Genomic DNA, 21,737 nt, shown 5'->3' with positions numbered 1-21,737 from the left:
CTAGGTGTTCATTGGAAGGACAGATGTTGAAGCTGACTCCAATATTTTGGCCACCTGATGTGAAGAGCTAACTCATTTGAAAAGACCCTGATACTGGGAAAAATTGAAGGCAGGAGGAGAAGGGGACGACAGAGGATGAGATGGTTGGATGGCATTACTGACTCAGTGGACTTGAGTTTGAGTAAACTCCGGGAGTTGGTGATGGACAGGGAGGCCTGGCGTGCTGTGATTCATGGGGTCGCAAAGAGTCAGACATGACTGAGTGACTGAACTGAACTGAAGGACAATACTTAAACAGTATAAAGTAACCGAACTTATTAGTAATCAGGCAAATGGAAATTAAGTCCACGATGAGGCACCCCCATTACTGTAGTTAAAATTAAAAATACCGTTAATGCCATTTTCAGCAGCATGGATGGACTTAGAGATTGTCTTACTGAGTGAAGTAAGTCAGACAAAGACAAATATCATTTATACAGGGAATCTAAGAAAGTGGTGCAAATGAACTTATTTATAAAACAGAAATAGAATCACAGATGTACAAAATAAATTTACCATTATTAGATGGGAAAAGGGGGAGAGATAAATTGGGAGATTTGAACTGACATATATTGACATATATAAACACATAAAATCCTGGAGGGTACCCACTTCAGTATTCTTGCCTGGAGAATTCCATGGACTGAGGAGCCTGGCAGGCGATAGTTCATAGGATGGCAAAGAGTCAGACATAGCTGAGTGACTAACATAAACATGCATAAAACAGATAACTAATAAGGACCTCGGAGAAGGCAATGGCACCCCACTCCAGTACTCTTGCCTGGAAAATCCCATGGATGGAGGAGCCTGGTGGGCTGCAGTCCATGGGGTTGCTAAGAGTCGGACACGACTGAGCGACTTCACTTCACTTTTCACTTTCATACATTGGAGGAGGAAATAACAACCCACTCTAGTGTTCTTGCCTGGAGAATCCCAGGGACGGGGGAGCCTGTTGGGTTGCCATCTATGGGGTCGCACAGAGTCGGACACAACTGAAGCGACTTAGCAGTAGCAGCAGCAATAAGGACCTACTGTGTAACACAGGAAACTGTACCCATTACTCTGTAATGGCCTACATGGTAAAAAAAATCTAAAAAAGAGTGTATATCCATTATATGAAAGTGAAAGTGAAGTCACTCAGTCATGTCTGACTCTTTGTGACCCCATGGACTGTAGCCTACCAGGTTCCTCCATTCATGGGATTTTCCAGGCAAGAATACTGGAGTGGGTTGCCATTTCCTTCTCCAGGAGATCTTCCCAACCCAGAGATTGAACCTAGATCTCCCGCATTGCAGGCAGACACTTTACCGTCTGAGCCACTGGGGAAGTCCTATGTATATATGTAATATATATGTATAAGTGATTCACTTGAAAATACTTGAATATACTTGAAAATAACATTGTAAATCAACTGTACTACTATAAAAATGTTTAAAAATACAGGCATTGCTAAATGTTGAAAATGTAGACCAACTGGAACTTTACTACATTATTATTGCATATAAATTTTTTTGACTATTTTGGAAAACTGGTCATATCTGCTAAATAGTCTAGCCTGTGACTCAGCAATTCTACTCATTGATATTTGCTAAATGTTTATACGTTCACCAAAACAGAAGCACAAGTATGTCCCTGACAGCTCTATTCATAACAATATTCCAAATCCAAAAACAAACAAATCTTGGACAAATAAAGTGTTGTGTAACTATACAATGGAACAGATCATAATAATTTGAAAGATAACAAGGATAAACTGAAGATATACACAAAAACTTCCAATCCTATCTGTAATGGAGTAACAGGTATCAAATTTAATCTCCTACCTAAATCAACTAAGACAGTAGAAAAAATTATATGAAAAAAAAAAGACTTTTAAAATCTGGAAAACAAACTATGCAAGATTATGTTTCCTCGGAGAAGGGAAACAAACAAACCAAAAAAATGACCTCTGTGATTGCACCAGCTTAATTCCTGGAAAAAGCTTTCAGGCCACAGTGTAATTGGAGAAAACACAAAAGAATATAGAAGTCTTGTTGATTTAAGAATACAGAAATAAGAGTCAGGTAAGCCAGGTTGATTAGACTGCAGTGAAAAATCCTGGAGAGGCAGGAGCTAAAAAGAAAGAAAGATTGGGTGAGCTGCAGAGTTATTCCCTTGAGTCTTTGACTGAATAGCAATCTGTGGATTATTAAGAGAAAACTGCATGAGAAGGAAAGAACCACTAGGAAGCAGTCAACAGCACAATTTCTAGAGGTCACACAGGCTTAGGAATAGTTTTCAAACTAGTTAAAGTGGAAAGACCCTATAATACACACAACTTAGAGTTCTGAAAATGTCATTGCATCATTAGCAAGAATAAATTATTCCTAAGCTAAAAATGTCTCTGGATTTGTCCCAATCAAGCCTAAAAGAAAACCTCAAAAAAATCCATATTATTCCAAGTAATTTAACTACTATATGCCAGAGCCAAGTTCAACACTACTTAAAGAAATATGTAAAAAGTTACTGCCAACACTGTAAAGTTAATGATGTCTGACATACAATGGAAAATTACCAAGCACATAAAGCAGGAAAATATGAACCATAATATCGAGGAAGACAATCATTAGAAACAGGAAAAGAGAAGATAGATAAATTGGAATTAATAGACAAGAATGTGTATGTCAATATCTTGGAATAATGTAAAATAGAAAAGAATCTGAAAAACAATATATATTAATAAAATAAATGATAATATAATAAAAATTAAAATACTTTAAAAGTGGACATTCCCTATCCAGTCTTTTTCTTTGTTTTAAATTTTATTTTGTTACTGAAGTATAGTTGATTTACAGTGCTGTGTTAGTTTCAGGTATACAGCAAAGTGATTCATTCAGTCATACATGTATCTGTTCTTTTTCAGATAGCTTTATATTGTAGGTTATTCCAAAATATTGAATAGAGTTCCCTGAGCTATAAAGTAGGTCCTTGAGGCAATCTATTTTATATATACTATGCAAAGGACTTCAGGGGGGCCCTAGGAAACGGAGGAGTTATGAGAAAGAAAGAACCTGTTGCCTTTAGTCGTCACTAGGAGAAATCTGTTTGGTGACAAGCAAACTTGCGATGGATTAGTAAATGAGCAAAAACAAAAACAAAACAAAGCGAAAAAAAAACTATGCTAAGTCCTTAAATGTAGTTTTATTTCTTACATAAATCAGTGTTACTGTTAAGTCACTTCAGTCGTGTCCGACTCTGTGCGACCCCATAGACGGCAGCCCACGAGGCTCCCCTGTCCCTGGGATTGTCCAGGCAAGAACACTGGAGTGGGTTGCCATTTCCTTCTCCAATGTGTTAACCTAATGCCAAATTACCTATATAACTAGTAAACAAGCAAACAAAGAAAATCAAAGAGTCTTAATATTATAAAACAAAAAACTAACTTCAGAATGAGTTTATTTTTCACCCATTGAAATACCAAAATTTATGAAAATTACAGTATGATTGTACTGATAATTAGTCCTGTGACTATGTTCTATTGTTTGGTCTCTAAGTCATGTCCAACTCTTTCGCAACCCCATGGACTGCAGCCCTCTAGGCTCCTCTGTCCATGGGATTTCCCAGGCAAAAATACTGCAGTCGGTTGCCATTTCCTTTTCCAGGGGATCTTCCTGACCCAGAGATCCAACAGGCATCTCCTGCATGGCTGACGGATTCTTTACTACTGGGCCACCTGGAAGCCATGACTGATTTCAGTTCAGTTCAGTCGCTCAGTCATGTCCGACTCTTTGTGACCCCATGAATCACAGCACGCCAGGCCTCCCTGTCCATCACCAACTCCCAGAGTTCACTGAAACTCACGTCCATCCAGTCAATGATGCCATCCAGCCATCTCATCCTCTGTCGTCCCCTTCTCCTCCTGCCCCCAATCCCTGCCAGCATCAGAGTCTTTTCCAATGAGTCAACTCTTCGCATAAGGTGGCCAAAGTACTGGAGTTTCAGCTTTAGCATCATTCCTTCCAAAGAAATCCCAGGGCTGATCTAATCAATGCTAAATTTGTAACCATGTAAGTTCCGGGAGTTGGTGATGGACAGGGAAGCCTGGTGTGCTACAGTCCATGGGGTTGCCAAGAGTCAGAAATGAACTGAACTGAACAATATTACCATGAAAAAAACATCAAAACACCTCAAACTGAGGAATATTCTATGAAATACCTGACTATTATTCCTTTAAACTATCAAAGTTATCAAAAACAAAGAAAGTCTTATAACTGTTACAGCCCAAGGAAGCCCAAGGAGACATGATAAGTAAATGTAATGAAGAATTCAACATTGGATCCTGAAATTAAAAGAGAACATTAGGGGAAAACTAGTGAAATTTGAATAAAATATGGATTTAGTTAATAATAATGTGTTATAATTGATTGGTTCATTAGTTCACAATTGTGACACCATACAATAGTGAATGTAAAATATGTATGGAAGAAATGGTATATAACATATTGAAATAATTTGTGCTATCTTTGCAACTTTACTGTAAACAGAAAGCTATTGAAAAGTTTCAGTTCAGTTCAGTTCAGTTCAGTCGCTCAGTTGTGTCCAATTTTTGTGACCCCATGGACTGCAGCACGCCAGGCCTCCCTGTCCATCACCAACTCCCGGAGTTTACTCAAACTCATGCCCATTGAGTCGGTAATGCCATCCAACCATCTCAGCCCCTGTTGTCCCCTTCTCTTCCTGCCTTCAATCTTTCCTAGCATCAGGGTCTTTACAAATGAGTCAGCTCTTCACATCAGGTGGCCAGAGTATTGGAGTTTCAGCTTCAACATCAGCCCTTCCAATGACTATTCAGGACTGATTTCCTTTAGGATGGACTGGTTGGATCTCCTTGCAGTCCAAGGGATTCTCAAGAGTCTTCTCTAGCACCGCAGTTCAAAAGCATCAATTCTTCAGCACTCAGCTTTCTTTAAAGTTTATTTAAATTTAAAATAAAGAGAATATGACAGTTTTCTAATAAAGGTATCAATTAGTTAAAATGGACTAATTCCTTGAAATACACAAACTACAAAGGCTTACTTAAGATATAACACATAAACTAGAGTGATATCTGTTAAACCGAATTCATAGTTTAAAACTTTCAAGCAAAACAAAAATTTAGGTTCATTTGGCTCCACTGATGTATATCTACCAAACATGTAAGGAAAAATATAACCTATTCCAAAAAATAGCCAAAAATATTCCAATAAGTATAAAAGGATAAAACACTTCTCAATTCATTTTATGAGATCAGCATTACTGTGATATCCAAGATGATAAAGAATCTGCATGCAATGCAGAAGACGACCCAGGTTCAATTCCTGAGTCAGGAAGATCCCCTGAAGAGGGAATGGCAACCCATTCCAGTATTCTTGCCTCTTCATGGACAAAAGAGCCTGACTAGTTACAGTCCATGGGGTTGTAAAGAGTCGGACATGCCTGAACGACTAGCGCTTTCACTTTTCATTAAAAGAATAGAAAACTACAGATCAACATCTTTCATGAATGCAAATATTCTTCTCAACATTTTAGCAAGCAATGCAGCAAAATATATGTAAAGTGGACATCACAACCAAGATGAGTTTGCATCATGCATGCAACGTTGGGTTAAAAAATCGGTACCTACTGATTCCACTATATTAAGGTAAATGAAAATATCATATAAAGATATGTATGTGTGTGTGTGTATATATATATATATATATAATATAAAATGTTTGCTAGATCTCAACACCCATTTATAGTAAAAGATCTCAGTAACTAGGAGTAGAAGTAAACTTCCTTAAGCTGATAAAGGATCTATTTGTGGAAACTTGCAGATGAAATGTTTTATTTTTTTCTCTTAAGATTGGAAACAAAGCAAAGATATCCTTGCTTTCATCACCTGCTGTCTTGTATTGACTACAAGTCCCAAATAACTAAAGCAAGCAAGGAAAAGAATAACTGCTCTAATATTTTATCTCTCTGTTTTCCTTTCCTCCTTCTTATCCAGGGGTGAAATAAGAATGATGGGCAGAGAAAGACAGAGAAATTTGGAGGTGGGTACAGGGAATAAAGAGGCTGGTTTTACCTTTTCTCTGAAGCTTCAGTGTGAGCTAATTATAAAAGAACAACTGGCCAACTAGAATGTCTTGTGAGATATTTTTCTTCAAACAAAGACATTTCCCTTTGCTTGATTAATTAAAATGCCAGTTAGAATAACACTTCTTACAGAGAAAGGAAATATATCTGGGAATCTAGGTTAATCTCTCCTTTCCACAAGGTTGTATAGACAGAAGAAGAAGATCAGTTGATCATTATAAAGTTTGGGTTAAGTATCATTCAGGCTCTTGATGAAAAATAAAATAACTACATCTACCTATTAAATATACTTCCTTGTAAACTTCGTGCCATGAATTCTTTTCAGATAGTCACTTTTTCAAGTGTTTTCTAACTGATAATCATGACCCATTAACGGTTTCATACTGTGACATCTTTTTTTAAAGATGAAACAGAGAATAATATATTAGAAACATATTTTTAGTGAGTCCTTCATATATAGAGATATTAAGAACTGTTTTCTGAAAAATTTGGCTTGATCACATATGTGTACATATACATTTACATATGGGAGTCAATTATATTTATTTTTATTCCAATTAGCAATAAAACATTCAAAATAAACTACATCAGGTGTTTGGTAATTATTTATTTGAAAAGAATGTAAAGTTTTTCCTACAAATGGGTAAATGTGTGATTTTCCACTCAAACTGAGAATTTATATAATTCTTTTGATTTTCAATGTGAAAATGTTTTGCTATGGACATCATCTCTTAATATTAGAAGATTTCCTTAAATTTGTATTTGTGTAGTTGTTTCTGCCTCCTAAACTGGGAATCATTACTGCTGTGAATAAATATCATGTAATAAATACTATAAAATCGCCACAATGTGACTTTTCTTATTTTGAATAGACTAAACAAAGAATTTAATAGGTTCTCAGAGCAGCCAAAACAGTTGTCAGAAATGCATGCACTAAAATCTACGTATATGGTTTTTCAAAGAGTTTAAGTTCACACATATAAATGTAGTTATTCCTATTATATACAACATGTATTTGGCTAACCAGATTCCAAATGTACTATTACAATGCTTTTCTTTCAACTATTAAATGCTTATTCGAGGGGGTTAAAATAGGAGAGACATTTTCAAGACTTTCTGCATTATTCTAACTATAAAAAGCAATAAAGAGCTGCCCAATTTTGAAAATAGAAAACTAACTAGGTGTGTTCCATTTGGACGTTGTGTTATTTAAGTGAAGATGCAAAGGGTAAGTTTGTGGTTGTCTGTATGGTAGAATATATATAACATACAATTTCCCATTTTAATCATTTAAATTACAATTAAGAGCATTAATTACATTCATAGTGCTGTGCAATCACAATATCATTATTTCTAAAACCACTCAAAAATAAACACTCTATAATCATTAATCAGTAAACTCTCCATTCTTCCCTCCCCATGGCCCTTGATGCCCTGTAATCTTCTTTCCGTCTCCATGAATTTTCTTATTTTTGATAGTATTTTATATAAGTGGAATAATAAGGTATTTGTCTTTTTATGTCTTGTTTATTTCACTTAGCACAAATTGTTAGGGTATCCATGTTGCTGCATGTATCCAAATTTCATTTTTATGGTTGAATAATATTCTATTACATATCATATTTGTTAAATTTATATTTTATCTTTAGAAGGACACTTGGATTGGTTCTATCTTTTGACTATTATGAATAATGTTTTTACAGTCATTGGCATATAAGTTTTTGTTTGTGTCCTTGTGTTCAATCATTTGGTGAATATCTCCAGAAGTGGGATTACTGGTCAAATGGTAACCCTATGTTTAGCTTTTTGAGGAACTAGCCTTTTTTCACAGTGGATATAACAGTTAGAACTGGACATGGAACAACAGACTGGTTCCAAATAGGAAAAGGAGTTTGTCAAGGCTGTATATTGTCACCCTGCTTATTTAACTTATATGCAGAGTACATCATGAGAAATGCTGGACTGGAAGAAACACAAGCTGGAATCAAGTTTGCCAGGAGAAATATCAATAACCTCAGATATGCAGATGACACCACCCTTATGGCAGAAAGTGAAGAGGAACTCAAAAGCCTCTTGATGAAAGTGAAAGTGGAGAGTGAAAAAGTTGGCTTAAAGCTGAACATTCAGAAAACAAAGATCATGGCATCCGGTCCCATCACTTCATGGGAAATAGATGGGGAAACAGTGGAAACAGTGTCAGACTTTATTTTTCTGGGCTCCAAAATCACTGCAGATGGTGACTGTAGCCATGAAATTAAAAGACACTTACTCCTTGGAAGGAAAGTTATGACCAACCTAGATAGCATAGTGAAAAGCAGAGACGTTACTTTGCCAACAAAGGTTCGTCTAGTCAAGGCTATGGTTTTTCCTGTGGTCATGTATGGATGTGAGAGTTGGACTGTGAAGAAGGCTGAGAGCCGAAGAATTGATGCTTTTGAACTGTGGTGTTGGAGAAGACTCTTGAGAGTCCCTTGGACTGCAAGGAGATCCAACCAGTCCATTCTAAAGCAGATCAGTCCTGGGATTTCTTTGGAAGGAATGATGCTGAAGCTGAAACTCCAGTACTTTGGCCACCTTATGCGAAGAGTTGACTCATTGGAAAAGACTCTGATGCTGGCAGGGATTGGGGGCAGGAGGAGAAGGGGACGACAGAGGATGAGATGGCTGGATGGCATCACTGACTCAATGGACATGAGTCTCAGTGAACTCCGGGAGTTGGTGATGGACAGGGAGGCCTGGCGTGCTGTGATTCATGGGGTCACAAAGAGTTGGACACGACTGAGTGACTGGTCTGATCTGATACCAGTTTACTTTCTTAACAATCATGCATGAGAATTCTAATTCCTCCACATCCTCTTTGACATTTGTTCTTTTCATTTTATTATGGTTACTATTGCTATTATTATTATTGCCATCTAGTGGGTATAAAGTCGTACTTCTATATGGTTTTGCTTTGCATTCCCCTAATGCTAATCAAATCTGCATGTGTTTACTGGGTATTTGCCTACCTTCTTTAGAGAAATATCTACTCAAGTCTTCAGTCCAGTTTTTAATTGCTTTTAATTGATCTTTTTAAAAAAATTTTTTTTCATTTAACTTTACAATATTGTATTGGTTTTGCCATATATCAAAATGAATCTACCACAGGTATACATGTGTTCCCCATCCTGAACCCTCCTTCTTCCTCCCTCCCCATACCATCCCTCTGGGTTGTCCCAGTGCACCAGCCCCAAGCATCCAGTATCATGCATAGAACCTGGACTGGCGACTCATTTCATATATGATATTATACTTATTTCAATGCCATTCTCCCAATCATCCCACCTTCTCCCTCTCCCACAGAGTCCAAAAGACTCTTCTATACATCAGTGTCTCTTTTGCTGTCTCGTATACAGGGTTATTGTTACCATCTTTCTAAATTCCATATATATGTGCTAGTATACTGTATTGGTGTTTTTCTTTCTGGCTTACTTCACTCTGTATAATAGGCTCCAGTTTCATCCACCTCATTAGAACTGATTCAAATGTATTCTTTTTAATGGCTGAGTAATACTCCATTGTGTATATGTACCACAGCTTTCTTATCCATTCATCTGCTGATGGACATCTAGGTTGCCTCCATGTCCTGGCTATTATAAACAGTGCTGCGATGAACATTGGGGTACATGTGTCTCTTTCCCTTCTGGTTTCCTCAGTGTGTATGCCCAGCAGTGGGATTGCTGGGTCATAAGGCAGTTCTGTTTCCAGTTTTTTAAGGAATCTCCACGCTGTTCTCCATAGTGGCTGTACTAGTTTGCATTCCCACCAACAGTGTAAGAGGGTTCCCTTTTCTCCACACCCTCTCCAGTATTTATTGCTTGTAGACTTTTGGATCACAGCCATTCTGACTGGCGTGAAATGGTACCTCATAGTGGCTTTGATGTGCATTTCTCTGATAATGAGTGATGTTGAGCATCTTTTCATATGTTTGTTAGCCATCTGTATGTCTTCTTTGGAGAAATGTCTATTTAGTTCTTTGGCCCATTTTTTGATTGGGTCGTTTATTTTTCTGGAATTGAGCTGTAGGAGTTGCTTGTATATTTTTGAGATTAGTTGTTTGTCTTTTTACTTTTTAGTTTTAGGAGTTCTTTATACAAACTGGATATGAAACCCTTATCAAATGTATTATTTATTTCCTCTCATCCTTTTTCATTTTGTTGTCTTCATTTTGTCTATTTTCTATGTCTATTATTGATAATGTTCTCTGATGTGGAAACATTTAAAAATTTTTGATGAAGATCTTGCTTCTTTTGTTGCTGATGTTTTAGATGTCATATTTAAGAAAACATCACCAAATCTAAGACTGTAAAAATTCCTCCTCTATGTTTTCTTCTGTAAGTTTTATAATTAAGTTCTTAAGATTAGGTCTTTAATCCATTTTGAGTTACTTTTTTTATGTGTTGTAAGGGAAGGATCCAAGATAATATTTTTGTATGTGAATATCCAGTTTTTCCAGTATCATTTGTTGAAGAGACTATTCTTGTCTTATTGACTGATCTCAGCACCCTCAGTGAAAACTGTGACCATATATATGGGGGTGAATATTTATTTTAATAGTAACAAATAACAAAATCAGTTATAACATCTGTTATATCTGAGAATCTAGAGGGAATCATGCTAGCCTAAGTATTCAGCATTAATAAGAGTCTGTCACACAGAATGAAGTGAGAAAAAGAGAAAACAAATATCATATATTAATGCATGTATGTTGAATCTAAAAAATGGTACAGTTGCAGCTTCTCTGGTGGCTCAGTGGTAAAGAATCTGCCTGCTAATGCAAGAGACATGGGTTTGATGCCTGGTCGGGAAAGATCCCACGTGCTGCAGAGTAACTAAGCCCACGCATCACAACTATACTAGAGTCTGAGAAGAGGCAACTCCTGAGCCCACGTGCTGCAACTGCTGAAACCTACATGCCGCAGAGCCTGTGTTCTGCAATGAGAGAACCTACTGCAACGAGAAGCCCAAGCACTGCAACTGGAGAGTAGTCTCTGCTTGCCACAACTAGAGAAAAGCCCACATAGCAATGAAGACCTAGCACAGCCAAAAATAATATAAATAAAATAATTTTTTAAATGGTACAGATGAACATATTTGCAGGGCAAGAATAGAGAAACAGGCATAGAGAATGGATGTGTGGACACAGAGGGGTGGAAGGGATGTAGAATGAATTGGAAGCGTAGATTTCTTGTATATGCACTAGTATGTGTAAAATACACAGCTAGTAGGAACCTGCTGTATAGCACAAGTAGTTCAGCTTGTTACTCTGTGGTGACCTAGACAGATGGAATGTGGAGTGGGGAGAGGGAGATGCATATAGCTGATTCACTTCATTGTATAAAATAAACTAACACAACATTGTAAAGCAACTATATCCCAACTTAAAAAAAAATCTAGGAGAAGGGGGCATTTAGACTAAGGATAATCAATTGCATATTAATTAAGTAAACCCACCAGTTGAGTACCAGGAAGCCCCCTACCTACCTGCCTGCCTGGTAAGTTTCTTTAGTGTCCGACTCTTTGTGACCCTCTGGACTGTAGCCTGCCAGGCTCCTCTGTCCATGGGATTCTCCAGGCAAGAATAACGGAGTGGGTTGCTGTGTCTTCTACAAGGGATCTTCCAAACCCAGGAACTGAACCCTGTCTCCTGCATTTCAGGCAAATTCATCACTGCTAAGCCACCTGGGAAGCCCCCAACCCTTTCCCCAAAATATAAAGGATGCAGTTTAAGTAACCAACTGAAAGAAAAGCAAGTCTGGATTATAAATGTGGCTGTGGATGGTAGAGACTGAAAAAGTACAATTAGGAAGGCAATTGACAACTTCTTTAATAAGTAAAAACATTAATGGAGAAAGTAAGTTTTAGTTCCACTCTTTGTAAAACTTTCTCCAGGAAAACTTAGGGAAATGTCATTATATAAAATATTGGTTTGACAAATACATTAGAATATGGGTCAGGCTGATAAATTATACTGGAAATAGCATAACTACAAAATGTTATGTCTTATAGAGTTACATCAAATGACTATTTGTAGAAAATTAAGCCCCATGTACTTAAAACTGGACTCATTTCTCTCTGATTTCATTGAACAGGATTTACCATTAAAGTGGACACTGCAAGACCTTGATTTTTTTTTAACATATCCTGCCACAATTTTCTTTGACACCTTGGAAAGTAATTTAAACTCAATAAAGTGAAGATAATTGCACTTACCTCACAGAGATGTAGAGCGTGTTAATGAGATCATGTCTACAAAGTGATTCAAAGTCTTTAGTTGGTAATATAAATAGCAAGCATAACTATATTTTTCCAGATGTCTAATAATGATAACTATAAATATGATGAAATGAAAAGTTAAAAGGCTGCCAGTAAAAGTAAAATGTTTTCATTTTAATTGCTAGTCATTTAAATGTTCCCACTTGCATGTTTGGATTATAGGAAATGCACAGAAATGTTAATTATGAGTTCCATTTTAATAAGGACATGTCCCCCAAGTTTAGATTCAAATGTACTTAACTTCTAGCCAAATGGGGAAAAACTGAACTACCTCTCCTTTGCGATTATGTCTAATAAATCACTGTAGATAAAATAAATCACAGCATAAATTTTAATGAAACCTATACATTACATCTTCAAAATGTTTCTTAATATGAAATAGAAGATCATGACTTCAGTTCCAAATCCCATTACTCAATTGTCATACCTTCAGTATGTCTTTATTCCTGAGCTGATAAAGTTAACTACTAATATCCTCCATTCAGTTCCTATCCTGTTAAATATTTCTCAGTGCAGAAATACTTGTAAGCAGACTCAAACTATTTTTAAGTTCAGAGCCTACACTGTGATTCTACTGCTGTCAACCATTTGTGAATTAACGTACTTATCTGTAAAACTGAATTGCATTTTCCATTAAATGAGCCAGAAAAAAAGCAATGTTGATTCTAACGGGAACAAGCATGATAATCTCCTGGCAAAGATGCTTTTCAAAGTACTGATTCTTGGCAGCTCTGGTGGCTCACTGTCTACTGTACTTGGCTATGGGATAGGCATTGCAGACAGGGACTTTGAAATGAGACCAGACATTAGGTCTGGATTCAATAAATAATAGAGGAAAAGAGGTCACTCTGTACAGCAACCAGCAGGGTAATTGCATCCTAAAGGATAGCAGAATTTCCTGTCATGTCCCATGAGGGCAGTTTGGGCTGCATTGATTTGACTAGTTATTGTTGGATCTCATCCAACAGGTTGTCAGGATTCAATAGTCCATCACGCACCACACACACAAATAAGAAAAAGCAAGCTGAGAGAGAAAAATTCCAGTAACATCTTGGAATAAGAAAACAAGGTTTATTTCCTTTTTAATCTCCTTCTGTAATCCATCAAATTTAGTGAGTTCATTGCTGTATGTTGAATAAAACAATGCTTTCTTCATTTATTCACTTTGACATGGCTTAAGTAAACTTTCTCAAAAAAAAAAAAAAAAAAACCTGATATAGAAGCTATCTTTTTTTCTCCATCAGCTATGTCCCTAGAAACTACTGAAAAAATTCTGTTATGATTTTGAATGGACAATTGTTACTGATACCCAGATAGAAAATCACTAAAGGTTTGCCTACACATGGGTGTGCACATGCATGCACACACATCCACACATCACAACACAAACATGCACACACCATTCCAACCACCACCATCTTCCATTTTGAATGCCTTTGATAGGAATTAGGTTTTGGATCTGTCCCAGATGAGAGACAAGCAGGCCAGCAAAACGTAGAAAATAGTTACTTGAAATATAAGGTTTCTTCCATAACACAGGATTAATCTTGCCAGAATTAGGAGATAGTGGTGAAAATAAAATCATTTTAGTGAGGAAATGAGCCAGGTATTCTATAACATTAGGTAAGGCTATCTCCTTCATATTAGAAGGAAATTAAATAAGGAGATATATATCTTTAATTAAATGCAACTTTTATTTAAAAATTGATAGGAAAGAGCAATGTTTTACTTAGTTTCTAGTAATTAACCATTGGTATAAAAGACACTCAAGTAAAAGCCAACTGTATTTTTATGCAGTAGCAATAAGCAATTCAAAATAAAATTAAGAAAACAAGTCCATGTATAGTGGCATATGAAAGAAAACCTTGCATAGCTAGAAATAAATGACGTGAATAAAATAATTTTAAGACTGACATACTGAAAATTACAAAACAGGTTGACATAAATAAAAGACCCAAGTAAACAAAAAGATGTCTTGTGTTCATGGATTAGACAACAAGATTGTTAGGATGGCAATATTCCCTGTGTTAATCCACAGCTGCTGCTGCTGCTAAGTCACTTCAGTCGTGTCTGACTCTGTGTCACAGACAGCAACCCACCAGGCTCCCTTGTCCCTGGGATTCTGCAGGCAAAAACACTGGAGTGGGTTGCCATTTCCTTCTCCAATGCATGAAAGTGAAAAGTGAAAGTGAAGTCGCTCAGTCGTGTCTGACTCTTCTCGACCCCATGGACTGCAGCCCACCAGGCTCCTCCGTCCATGGGATTTTCCAGGCAAGAGTACTGGAGTGGGGTGCCGTTGCCTTCTCTGTTAATCCACAGAGCCAATGCAATTCCTATCAAACTCCCAGGTGGCCTTTGTTTTACTCAGAAATTGACAGGCAGACTCTAAAATTTTACAGGAATTCAAGGGGTGTAGAATAATTCCTCTTGTAAAAGGGGAATAAAATTGGAAGATAGACACTTCATATTTTTAAAACTTACTACAAGTCTATAGTAATCAAGACACTGTGGTACTGGCTTAAAAATAGATGTATAGATAAAGTTAAGAGACTTGAGAGCTCATAAAAAATACATTTGTGATCAACTGAGTTTTGATAAACATAACAAGGAAATTCAGTTGGGAAAAAATTAGTCATTTCAACAACTGGTGCTGGGGTAGCCAGATACTCACTTGCAAAAGGGTGAATTGGATCCTATTTCACAAAATATTCAAAAGTTAATTCAAAATAGCTCGAAGAAAAAAATATAAGGACTAAAACCATAAAATTTTTAGAAGAAAACAGGTGAAAAAGTTTGTGATCTTGGATTTCTTAGTTATGATGTCTAAAGTAAAGCAGTCTAAGAAGACAGATAGATTAGACTTCAAGAAAACTAAAATACTCTGTATTTCAAAGAATACTATCAAGAAAATAGAAGCTCAACCCACAAAATGAAAGAAGGTATTTGCAAGTCATGTATCTGATAAATTCTAGTATACAGAAAAAAGAAATATATACAATACCTTGTGGTGTGCACCAATTAAAATCTATAATAGATACACACTCAAAAAAGAGAAAGAGATCTAGATAGAGCAATAAAGATAATTAACAAATCACATGGGAAGAGAAAAAAAGTCAAAAGAAAGGAAGAGCAAAACAATCTTGAGGATAAAAGAACAAAGCTGGAATAATCATGTTCCCTGATTTCAACCTATAATACAAAGCTATATTGATTAAAATAGTATGGTACTGGCACCAAAACAGACATATAGCTCAATGGAACAGAACTGAACAGACACTTATATGGTTAATTAATCTGTGACAAAGGAGGCAAGAATATACAATGGGGATAAGACAGCCTTTTCAATAAATGGTGTTGGAAAACCTGGACATATACATGTGAAACAATCAACTTGGAATACTTTCTAGTACATGATAGAAAAATAAACTCAAAATAGATTCAAGAGTTAGATATAAGACCTGAAATAAAAAATGCCCTTGAAGAAAACATAGGCAGTACTCTCTTTGTCATTGGTCTTTGAAATGTTTTTTGGATATGTCTCCTCAGGCAAAGGAAACAAAAGTAGAAGCAAACAAACGGAACTACATCACACTAAAAATCTTTGCACAGTGAAGGAAACTAGCATTGAAAGGAAAAGGCCATCTACTGAACGGGAGAAGATATTTATAAACAATATATCCATAATGGGTTAATATTCTAAATATACAAAGCACTCATACAACTCAACTTTAAAAAATTACAATCTGATTAAAACATGAGCAGAGGATCTGAATAGATATTTTTCCAAAGAGGATATGCAGATGGCCAATAGACATGTGAAAAGATGTTCAATACCACTAATCATCAGAGAAATGAAAATCAATTTCACAGTGAGATGTCACATCACATCTGTCAGAATGGCTATTATTCTAAAGACAACAAATAACAAATATTGGTGAGGATATGGAGAAAAGGGACAGCTTGTGCCCTATTGGAGAGAATGTTAATCAGTGTAGCCACTATGGAAAACAATATGGAGATTCCTCAAAAGAATAAAAAGGAAACTATTGTACAATCCAGTAATTTGACTTCTGAGTATTTTTCCAAAGAAAACAAAACACTAATTCAAAAAAAGGTATTCAAAAGGTACCCTTTTGTTCATTGCAGCATTATTTACCATGGGAGCAATTGAAGTTTCCAGCAATAAATAAATAGATGGATAAAGAAGATGTGGTACATATTTACAAAACGTTTTACTCAGCCACAAAAAAGAATGAAATTCTTGCCATTGTGACAACATGGATGGACCTAGAGGTATTATACTAAATAAAATAAGTCAGGAATCCAAAAATAAACAAATGAACAAACAGAAACAGACTCACGGACACAGAGAACAAACAGGTGCTTCCAAGAGGGGAGGAGTGATGGGAGGAGTGAAATAGCTAAGTGAAATTAAGAGGCACAAATTTCCAGTTACAAAATAAATGAACTAGAATATCATGATGTTCATTTTTTAAAGTATAGAAATATCAAATCCCTACATTGTACAACAGGAAATAACATAGTATTGTAAATCAGTTATACTTCAAAAAACTCAAGCAACCAACCAAACTCACAGAAAAAGAGATTAGATTTGCAGTTATGAGAGGAGGGAGTAGGGGTAGGGGAACTGGATGAAGGTGCTCAAAATGTACAAAGATCTTGGTATATAAAAAAATAAGTACTATGGATATAATATATAATATGGTTAATCTAACTAATAGTGCTATATGTTATATATGAAAGTTTTTGAGAGAGCAAATCCTAAAAGTTCTCATCACAAGGAGACAAGATTTTAATTTTTTAAATTTTGTATCTATATGAGATGATAGATGTTCTTAAACTTATTGTTGCAATCATTTTATAATGTACATAAATCAAATAACTATGCTGTACACTTGAAACTTACACAGCATAGTATGTCAGTTATATCTCAATTAAACTGGAAGGAAAAAAGATCAACATATTACTGGACTCATGCATTTCAAACCCATGCATTTCAAGGGTCAGCTGTAGTTTACATTACTTCTTTGCTCCAAGTCTTCTAAAGACTTATTTTACTCAAGATTTTTATGTTAATATAAACTCTATTCGTTTTTTTCTTCTAGTTTGAATTCTGATAAGAAAGGAGTCATTTCTCTGGTTACTTTCAAGAGTATTTCCTTATCACTGATTTTTAACAATTTGATTTAGATGTGTCTTGCTGTATGTGTGGGCTTTCCTGGTGGCTCAGCTGGTAAAGAATCTTCCTGCAATGCAGGAGACCTGGGTTGGATTCCTGGGTTGGGAAGATATCCTGGATAAGGGAAGGTCGACCCACTCCACTATTCTGGCCTGGATAATTCCATGGACTGTATAGTCCAGGGGGTTAAAAGAGTTTCAGACAAGACTGAGTGACTTTCATTTTCACTGGTGTATGTATGTGTGAGTGCTGTTTTGTTTTTCTTGTTTATCCTCTTGAAGCTCTTTGAGTTACTTAGTTCTTTGTATTTATTTCTCATCTAATTTGGAACATGTTCCAGTATTATTTCATCAATATGTCTTCTGTCCAAATCTTTTTACATATATTTTTTACTCTTTTGCATGTATGCTAAACATCCTTGTATTGTATCATAGGTCACTGAGGCACTATTTATTTTTATTAGCTTTTTTCTTTGTGATTTAACTTTTATGGCGTCTATTTCCTTCTTCAAATAAATTGAATTTTTTTTCCCCTAGTGCTCAACCTGCTGTTAAATCTATCCAATTTTTTTGTTTTCACTGAAAGATTTATGTTTTTTACTTGTAAATTTTCAGTTTGGATTTATTTATAGCTTCAATTTCTTTATCAAGATTCCATATTTATTGCCTCATTATGTCAAAAAATATTCCAAAATATAGTGATCAACAATAATGGTTTAGAAAATACATTAAAAATATGCTGAATTCACACTGGCAAATATTAAACAAACCATAAAATGGCTATTACAAAGTATTTTCGATTTCACCTTATTCATTAAAAGGACACTTTGTTGATTTGGACATGATTGTGTGATTCACTTTATATTTAATCAAATTATTATTAGTGAGTCTGATATAGAAATGATCACCCAGGAAATGAACTACTGGAGTAACTCTTGACACTGTGAACTTAAGTCCATGGCAGAGGTTGCATTAAATTGTGAATATATTCTGTGGGTTTGGGAACTAGAAATAGCAGGGTAAAGATAATATTGATGGAATAGTACCAGAAAATACTCTGTTTGAATTCTTCAAATCTTCAGACATGTAAAATGATAAGAAATCCTATTGAAAAACAACATTCTATACTTAAAATACATATATATATATATATATAGATACACATACATACATTTAGAAAAAATATATATATATTGCTTTTATTAAAATTGTATTAAACTAAACTAATTATAAGCATCTTTTAATTTCATACTGCAGCCATGAAATTAAAAGACACTTACTCCTTGGAAGGAAAGTTATGACCAACCTAGATAGCATATTCAAAAGCAGAGACATTACTTTGCCAACAAAGGTCTGTCTAGTCATGTATGGATGTGAGAGTTGGACTGTGAAGAAGGCTGAGCACCGAAGAATTGATGCTTTTGAACCGTGGTGTTGGAGAAGACTCTTGAGAGTCCCTTGGACTGCAAGGAGATCCAACCAGCCCATTCTGAAGGAGATCAGCCCTGGGATTTCCTTGGAGGGAATGATGCTGAAGCTGAAACTCCAGTACTTTGGCCACCTCATGTGAAGAGTTGACTCATTGGAAAAGACTCTGATGCTGGGAGGGATTGGGGGCAGGAGGAGAAGGGGACGACAGAGGATGAGATTGGCTGGATGGCATCACTGACTCGATGGATGTGAGTCTGGATGAACTCCGGGAGTTGGTGATGGACAGGGAGGCCTGGCATGCTGCTATTCATGGGGTCACAAAGAGTCAGACACGACTGAGTGACTGAACTGAATTGAACTGACTGAAACTAATTATGTGTCATTATTCTGTTTTATTTTTAATTTGTTATTTTATATATATTAAATAATATTCTGAATCTTACATCTCAACTATAAAGAAAATTTACTTTCCCCAAATTTGACTTGTTTTAAAATGTAAATAAACACATCCAATAACATATCATGAAACTGAACTAATCTTTCCTAAACTATCAATTATTAAAGGAAATTAATTTATTTCACTAAAGGAAGGATTGAATTGATTTTGTATTCTCATATTAGAAGTTATAATTACAAAATCATTTTCAAATAAAGGAACAGTTAAAGAAAATGCAGCCAAAATAAGAAAAAAGTAGGAAGAATAAATAATTATGTTAGAAACTTTATAAATAAAACATTATATTGTTTCCCTGGATTTTATTATGATTATGTATTTATTGTAATCTTTTCTCATTATGAATAAATGTTTACTAAGTTTATATTATTTTCCCTAAAGAAGTGTTTGTCAAATTGTGTATGCTTGAGACCACAACAGAGCAGAGTGAGAGAGAAGTACAAATATGAACACTTGTAATGTGGAAATGAAAATAAAACTATAATTCATAACCCCCAATATAAGACTACTTAGCCAACAAATGACAAATACCATTTTTTTATTTTTTACTTTATCCACTTCCCCCTTTCTCCTTCCTCTCCATTTCACTTCTGTTGTCCAATGTCCTCCAGATTTTCTGCAGTCAGTTGCCAATACATTAATGACTTTGGTTTTAGAATTTTTCAACTAAAGCTAAACTTTTAATGAGGGTGAAGACACCAAAGAGGACTTCCTAGTGATCTTAGTATATGAGAAAACATGGCCAACTAGAGTTCTAAACCCATGTCCACCTTCAATTAGTTGTGTTTCTTTGGACATATTTGAACTCACAGGTTTCACTTTCTTCCTTTATAAAATGGAGCTGAAAACGCTTGTGTGTATATGTTCATTTCAAATAAAATAGTGCAAAAGAAATCACAGAAAAGATAAAAGTTTCATATTTTTATTGCTTGTTTTGTGTCTTAGTAAAATTTTTCAATGGAAAATATATATGTGTATGTATACATATATATGCTGCTGTTAAGTCGCTTCAGTCGTGTCCAACTCTGTGCGACCCCATAGACGGCAGCCCACCAGGCTCCGCTGTCCATGGGATTCTCCAGGCAAGAATACTGGAGTGGGTTGCCATTTCCTCCTCCAATGCATGAAAGTGAAAAGTCAAAGTGAAGTCGCTCAGTCGTGTCCAACTCTTAGCAACCCCATTGACTGCAGCCTACCAGGCTGCTCTGTCCATGGGATTTTCCAGGCAAGAGTACTGGAGTGGGGTGCCATTGCCTTCTCTTTCTCTCTCTCTGTGTGTGTGTGTGTGTGTGTGTGTGTATATATATATATATACATACTGGAAGAAACTGTAAAAAAAAAAAAAAAAACAGATACAAAGAACATTTTTAAGACACATACTGAAAGAAAGAGGAGCGCTCCCAATTAAAAACTGTCAGAAAAGAAGAGAAACTTTTACAGAGTAAAGCAAATTAAATAGACACATTCTTCTTTGTACTTTGGGGAAGCCTCTTGTGAAGGAGGCAGAGAGGAAGACCAGCCCTCTGGCATCCCTCTGAACAGGTGGTCCAGTCTCCCCCAGCCGGGGTCACTCCTAACAGGGAAGTCTGAGGTCCACGACCAAACACCAGGTCATGGGGAACATGAAATGTAGTGCGAGGGTAAAAATTTCATGTCATTTTTGGCATCTTTTTTCCAGTCACTTGACACTGTTCCCTAAAGACGTCAGCGGAGCATCTGCTCTGTTGACAGCATGAGCTGCTTGACATTTCTTCCGAGGAATGAACGATTAGGGTTCTTGGAAGGCAAGATGGAGCCCGGCAGGAAGCCCCACAGCTTCCGGCCACCTCCGCACACTGCCTCCCAAACGTCATGGCTGCAATTACATTCACATTTTTCTCTTGATAAGTAAGTAAAGGGCTAAACCACCGCCTGCTTCTGATACCAAATCGGCTCTGGGCATATTTCTTAGGTTTCCACGTTGATGGTAGGCAATGATGAATGAAAATTTTTCTTTACAAAGCATGCGTGCCTGGTGCGGGCCTCAGGGTGGACCTGAACCATACAGAGTTGCTTCCCTGTTTTTAGGTTATTTTCTCGTTACTAAGACAGGTTTTGAATTACTATGCTGCTTAGGCTCAGATGGTAAAGAATCTGCCCGCAATGCAGGAGACACTGATTTGATCCCTGGGTGGGGAAGGTACCCTGGAGAAGGGAATGGCAA

Source organism: Bos indicus, chromosome 11 (assembly GCF_029378745.1).
Source record: "Bos indicus isolate NIAB-ARS_2022 breed Sahiwal x Tharparkar chromosome 11, NIAB-ARS_B.indTharparkar_mat_pri_1.0, whole genome shotgun sequence".
Lineage (NCBI taxonomy): Eukaryota > Metazoa > Chordata > Mammalia > Artiodactyla > Bovidae > Bos > Bos indicus.
Note: the sequence above shows the minus strand (reverse complement) of the source record.